The sequence below is a fragment of the Gymnoscopelus braueri genome (assembly GCF_963280865.1).
Source record: "Gymnoscopelus braueri genome assembly, chromosome: 15".
Lineage (NCBI taxonomy): Eukaryota > Metazoa > Chordata > Actinopteri > Myctophiformes > Myctophidae > Gymnoscopelus > Gymnoscopelus braueri.
The window spans coordinates 22,216,231-22,223,730 of NC_137620.1; the positions used below are offsets into that span (position 1 = coordinate 22,216,231).

Below are 7,500 nucleotides of genomic sequence, written 5' to 3' on the forward strand. Positions count from 1 at the left end.
ATTAAAGCCAGCTAATTGGAATAACTGAAAATTCCTGCGGGAATTTGAAGATGAGAGCAAAATAAATACGTCAGAAAAACACACACTAGTTTCATAACGCAAGCAAGTTAGTTGCTCCCAAGTTTTGATACAAATACTAAAAACTCAGATGAGAAAAAAATCAACACAGTGAAAGAGCACTGCAGTAAACAATGTTGTCTCCGGCCATGTGTGCTGCACTGCACAAGTCCTCTCAACCCTGTGCCAGTGATGTGTCAGTGATTGTCGCTGCTTACGACGGCGGTGGTGGGGGTGGGTTCAAGTTGGACGGCGGCTCAGCCAAGAGGAGTTCCCAGAGGCGAGAACGACAGGCCGCGCCAGGCCAACAGGGTTTGCTCTCTTGCAGGGCAAAATGGCCCGTCTCCAGCTGGGCGAGGGGCCACTAAGGATCCCTCCCTGCCACCCAGTGCCACTGTTTGCACTCCCTGAGCTGTGCCAAGCGAGCAGCCACAGTGGCAAACATACTCGCGCGCACACACACACACACACACACACACACACACACACACACACACACACACACACACACACACACACACACACACACACACACACACACACACACACACACACACACACACACACACCTTAATTGGGATGTGGAAGGGACTTATGCGATCATAGAATTCTACCACATCTAAGAGCAAGATCTTGGCCCGGGCCAAACAAAAGGAAACAAAGTGAGCACTCATTCAGACGATTTGCTGGCACGGCCCGCTTGGAACGGGACATGAGGGTGGAGGGGAGGGATCAACCACAGAGTTTAATGTGTCATTACAAGCATAAAAACAGACTACTGACATTGCCAACAGATGTCGAGCCAGTTTATTTCTGCCATTACAACTCCAATAGGGAACAGAGCAGCAGGTGCAGCGCGACGCAACCCTATAGCTGTCTTCTTTACTACGCAGGCGACTGTGCTGCTGCCTCATCACTTCTTCTCCCATCAGTTAAGGCAAATTTACACCTCGGACGACACCGGCCTTTGGTTGAAAATATGCCATTTCTGTCAAGGAGATAACAAGTCGAACATACTTGTATTCCACGGACCGTGGTCAAATTAATTATTTCGACTTTACTCTGATGTGTGTGTCGTATAGTAGGCTATTAGTATAAAGTTAAATTGGTAACTAGATTTCTATGTCTATTCCTGTCCTCTAGAACGGACAGATAAAAAGAACAGATCATTTTAGTGCAGCTGAGATGACCTTGGATTCCTCACTGACACCTGATTTGTACTTAGTTGCGTGCCTGTAGATAGGCTATTTTCGGCGCACAACCGAAGTATAAATCAGGTATGAGGTTGTCCGACGATGTGGACACATCATAAATAGACATAACTAGATACGTCTGGCAAGTGGCAACTAAAACAAAAACAAAAACATTCAGGCTTGATGGAACAAAGATGAACACATTGCACTTAGCAAAGGACAATTTCCAGACCATGAATTTTTATTTCTTTAGGCATGTAGCTGACCAAGGTCAGTTCATTGACCAAGTGACAGCCCAATAGTGCCGCAGCAATATTCTCTTGCTTTTAGAATATTATTCAAGGGGCAGTTAAGAGGAAAATAAGTAAGGGAGATAAGCGGAGAGAGGAGAGAGGTAGAAGATTGTTTTTTTCTTCTTCATGACAGGGACATATTAGCACAAGAAGAGGAGGGGGGAAGATTTGTGTGAGGGGATATGATTCAGTGAGGAGAAGGGAACAGTGAGGTATGCGCCTCTCTGTGTTCTGGGTAAACAGAGAGAGCATCATAAATACTAACCTGTCTGTGGCCCTGGTATCCACTAGAGTCCTGGTTCTAATGATAGCCACCTTCCTTCAAACCCTCCCGACTCACAGCCACCATAATGCCCCCAGGAAAGACTTTTAAAACTTTTTTTTTTAAGGGTCCTGCCCTTACTCGGGCCAGTGGGGCCGTCGTGCTCGCCGTGTTTTTAAAAGCCGGCTGCCTGCCACACGGCCACTAAAAACCCCCTCCTTCCCTGTTAATGAGCCTGGAGACGGGCCTTTTTTTGGTGGAGGCCCCAGTCAGGGCCGATCTGAATCAAAGCAGCCGTGGGGGGTTAGAGGCTAGGGGCGGGGCGGGGCGGCGGGTGGGGTGTGGGGGGTGTGGGGGGCTAAGGGCGTAGGTTTAGGGTGTCTACACTGGCACAAGACCAGGGAATGAGGTTTCAGTGTTGGGGGCAACAAGGGAGATTATGAAGCAAGTTTAATTCCAAATACATTAACTAATCTTTTTGAGGTGTGCAAGGTACCTTTTTGGGATAGTTTTCATTGGAGGGGGAGAATCTCCACTGGCACCGATTGGTTTAGGGTTTAGGGATTGTTTTCAGGATAGCGTTTTAGCACAGGCAAGTGGGCCTGTTTCCTCTTTTTGAATAACAAGGGAAATTATGAAACAAAGATGTTTGTGATTTTTTTTCCGGGCAACCAAAATATGCAGCTAACATGCCCAGCAAAATAGTGTTTTTCTTTTACCTTTTTTTTACTAAATTGACACTGAGTGGGGTTGATTATGAAACAGGCTTGTTCGCTTCGGGTGCAATTCCACAAAAACCTGCGAGCCGACTAAAAAGGGGGGGGGGAGACCATAGGTGCAAGCAATGAATGGGCTTCTTATAGAGGCATCATGCCAGGTAGTGCGACCTACGTACGTATAGTCAGATGCATAGCAATGTTAAAAAAACAGCATCATAAAACAGGTTCTCACATAACTCAGAGGGAGTGACAGCGGCTTTGCCCGCCACAAGGTCAGAATGTTGGCAGCGTTCCAGAGACAGTGGAGCTCCTCTGCACCACATAGACCCACCAAATGTCTACAGATAGCGAGCTATACGCAGTAACCTGCAATAAAGTGAAGCTATGCATCTTCTGCTCTTTTGGGGTTTGCGGGTTCAAACCAAGACAGTGGTTTGACAGTACAGTGCGTACACGTGCACAATTCAGAATTCAAATGTAATTGAAATAAATGGACCGACACCTATCACCATGCCACGTCAACATGCCTTGGTCTTCGTAAATAGATGCAAATGTAATCACTCTGGTTTGGGAGACATACAGTATCACCCTTCTCATACCACAAGGGTATGATGGACACATCTTATCTGAGTGCATATTAAGCAAGATACTGTATGTTGATTGAGAGAGAGCGAGAGAGAGAGAGAGAGAGAGAGAGAGAGAGAGAGAGAGAGAGAGAGAGAGAGAGAGAGAGAGAGAGTGAGAGAGAGGCGAGCGCCATTTTTCCACATTCCTGGCACAAGACTGAGAGAGCAAATCCGCCCTGCGCTTCCTAGGCCTGCTGGGGCAGCCCCCTCTCTGCCACAGCAGCAATAACAACATGTGGTTTTGGCTGTGCAGCGCCACTTTACAGTGGGGAAGAGAGAGGAACCGCTAAATTAATTTCAGATTTTGTTGTTCGAAAACCGTAAACAGTGTCAGACAAAGCCTGGCATTCACGTGCCGGGCCGAGGCCAAAGCTGCTTTTGTCTTGACGGAAAAGACTATAACACATCATGGATCACATCAACAGATTCTCACATTTGGAGTAGGGAGCGGATATACTGGTATACGCCTCGCCTTTTGGTTGCTTGTAATGCTAACGATCTAGGAACTTGGGAAGTGAAGCTTATTCTACGGTTGCCCTTGTACGTCGCTGTGGGTAACAGCCTAAGTTAAAATGCCCCACGGATAACTTGGATTCTAGCATGCTCTCGAATGACCTGCGATGAACGCGCTGAACTTAAGAGAGATCAACACAGGGCACGCTGGTTATATTTGTATGTGCTATGTAGAGGGAGAAAAAAAAGGTGTATAGCAGGCATGCAAGCAGGCGGTATCCTCAGGCATGGCAAGCCCAGTCCTCCCTCGCTATTTAGGACAAGAATGTGAAAGGCCTTTGTTTGTAGATGATTTTTGGGTTGTTGCCAAAATGCTAGGATGATACGAAAGAACAAAGGCATCTGTCATGAGGCCTGGCCTGTTGAGGTTTTGTTTGTTTGCGTACTGTATATACCTTGAAACTTGTTTCCGGCGGCCCTTCGCGTTTTGATGAAAAATTAAGGAAGGGAAGGCTTGTCTGCTTAATAAAAGAAGTAAAAACAGACTTTTAAGTCGGGTTGTCCTCACAGTCGGCCATTTCCCATGGGGCTCCCTTGAACTACAATATATGCCGAGATATTCACAGAGATATGACGGCAGCAGCACTCTGGCTGCGTTGTTTGACACAGAACGAGAAAACGGTATGAACAAGAGCTACACAGCCAGTCAGTTTTTCCAGCGTTTTTTTCGGCCTGTCCAGGAACAGGAATTCCCCTTTTGCCACTAACAACTAACACCCCCCCCCCCCCAACACACCGTTCTCTCTCCTTACCAAACCACCCACCCGTTCCCAGCACTCTTTCCTACACACTTCCTCGACCTCTCTCTGATTTTGCGTCCGCTCATGGTTTCCACATACGCTGTGAGGGGCCTTTACACCCAACGACTACACGGCCGCCCCTCACCACACAGGAACCCGGATTCTCCGCTCATCCAAGCGTGTCGTTTGCACTTTATCTGGGACGCCCGAACGTCGGTCACGGGCCAGTGGGGTTCACCGGGGTGGTGGGGGAGGTTTGGAATTGCGGTGAGTGTGTGGTGGGGTGCATGGGTACACGTTGGACTACCTCTCCTCGTGCAGGAGGAGAGGTCGTCGGCTGGGGGTGGCGTGCCAGAGACAGTTCTCCCCTGGGTTCGGCTCAGGAAGGTAAACACTGCGGGGCAAGCACTGCTGTACTGTTTACGTTTCATGGGGCATGTTTCTGGCAGGGTCGGGGCTCTGTGCACTGAGCAGTGCAGAATGCCCCCGCCCGCCCGCCCACATGCTGATATATGAACATGTAGTAGTATAAAACAGTACACACTCATACACACAGTTTCCATTCTATCTCCATCATGTTCGCACACCATGCCTCCTCACCTATTGAAGAATGTGACAAGGCCAGGCGATTGAACACTAACAGCCAACAAAACTATGCAGCCATCAAAATGCATTAATTATTTCTGCCTCCAGGCATTTTTCCATCGTCTGGGCGGGGGGCGGGTTAGGGGGGTTGTTGCCCTCCAACTCCCACAGCCTAACGTAATTATATTTCACTGTGCTCCCTCGCCCCTCCAAACCCTCTGAAGTTTTTCATATTCGTGAAATCTTTTAACGATCCAGCAACAACAAAAAAAGTAGAATAGTTCCATGATCACCACCGAACACTCTCTTTTAAATGGGATCTAAGTTTCTTTTTACATTTCTTCGGCCTGCAACAAGTTCCTGCAAAAGTAAAGTCCAAGACAAACAAGCACGTGCCTGAAACACAACACACAAGACGAAACGTTCTGTGCCTTTGCCCAATAACACATTGTTCAACCTGAAAACATTTAAGGGTCTCGGTCATAGTTACAGTACACTCGCAATGCGCATGGCCACGTTCCAGGGGCCGTAAAACCGAAATCGAGACTGGAACTAGTCACAGTGTTGCATCATGATAACTGAGAGGAATATCAAAGGGCCACCATTGAAGCAGACACCATAATCCCTGTCCTGGCAACAATCCACATACATACATCTCTCCTTGTCCCCAAAACTCTCTGCCTTAACTTTTGCTTAGTTTCTTTCTCTGCTACTTCTACCTGGCTTAGTCTTTTTTTTTCTTTTCTTCCTCTTTGCTTGAATTCGTACTTGAGAAAACACTATCTCTTTTCTGACACCGATGGCAGCAGGCTTGTTGCAGTCGCAACCCTCACTAGTTGGCAGCCCTGCAGAAACACTTCCCATTTGCGGTGCAGGGCTTGATCCAAGCCACTTGGACTTGGCAGGGCTCTTCACCTGGAACAGCCTCTACCCGTACGACTGCCACAGACACTCCATAGCCAAGAGGCCTCATGGTAAACTGCAGTACAGTAGCTGACATCACCCGCAACACTGCTTAACCAAGCATCCAACAAGTGCGCCATTTCTGCTTATCTGGTGTCGCTTATCAATGGAGAAATTCGAAAAGAACGAGAGACTTCGGCTTGTATTGCTATTGCTAAAATGTGCCATTACATCGATTGTTTTACACATATTTACTTTCTTTAAAAAAATATTGTATAAAAAAAAAATCAAAGCTAGTCAGTTGTGTTGTGTCTTTCAGAGCAGTCCTCCAAAATCATTTACAGAATGAAACATCGCAACAGGTAACAGGGTTCTGGGATATACTGGCTGCAACTGGTTGGGGGGAAAAAAAGAAAACATGTAAAAATGTTACAGGGAGGTACTTACTTACATAAGCAGCTAGAACCTCTCACAAAGAACAGAACCGTGCATGCAAGGTGGCTTTTTTTTTTTTATCAATCGAGGGAGAATTACACAGATCGTATGACACCATATGGAATTCTTTTTACACATAATGTATTTCCTTTGCAGGCACTGTGAAAGGCAAGGCCTACAGGGAGTCCTCTTTAGGGGGAGAAGAAAAAAAGCTGTATGTATGGTGTGGAGGAGGAGGGGAGGGAGGGAGGGGAGGAGGAGGGAGGTGGGGTGGGGGGGGGGGGTTGGGGGCTTTAGTGGGGGGCGGTCCAAGCACGCTCAGCGAAAATATGCCTCATGCACTCGTTGAACTTGGGGCCTGCGCGGGCTCCTCTCAAGGTTACAGGAGAGGCCTGTGCAGAGAGAGGGGTGGGAGTAAGAACCAGTGCAGCAGCAACAAGGTCTCTTATAGACACCCGCCATTCCCCACCAACCAGAACCACTGTTGAACACGTTTTTGTACAGTTTTCCTACACATTTTGACCAGATAATAATACACTGTGAAAACAACAAACAACTAAAATGTAATAATAAATAAATAAATACAAGTTTAATTGTGTAGTATGGCACAATCGTTCAGACACACAGTAGTACAGTAAGGAAAGCACTGTAGCACTGTGTCTAAGCGTTGAGTGTCTCGTGTGCAGATAACGGGTGCAGCAAGCGGCCGCCTTTGACACTAGGCTTCCTTCCCTCCGTGGAGTCCGCCGGGGACCAGGGCCACGTATCCGTTGCCGCGCCCTCAGCCCTCAGTCCACACAAAGGTAGGAAGCGCCCGCCAGAGCCCGGTGCATTGTGACGAGACCACTAAATCACCTCTCGTTTTATCCGCCGCTATTTACACACGTTTTGCCAAAGGAAACCATAAAGACAACAAGGGCTAGTAAATACATCTGCGGGGGCTCACTGGAAACAAGGGAGGACAGGGCTATTAGCTAATTGAATGATACGGTTAACTGGGACACACGGGTGCTTTTTTCCCCCTGTCCAGATAAGTCCGCACAACACTGCGTGTCCGATGACACAAGCCTGATGTAAACAGATGTCATCGGCAAAGATTTTAGAGATAAGATTACCGGCCTAAATCACAGCAATGCACAATATCTGCATATATGAGAGCTCCTGGCATCTGGGA

General features: G+C 47.6%; 1 protein-coding gene across 5 annotated transcripts in view; it reads right to left on the bottom strand.

The window, feature by feature from the left end:
- The window catches only part of LOC308101737 (nuclear factor 1 B-type-like), a 93,750-nt gene that overhangs the window by 50,573 nt on the left and 35,677 nt on the right, over positions 1-7,500 (bottom strand). The gene's annotated exons all lie outside the window — the stretch shown is intronic.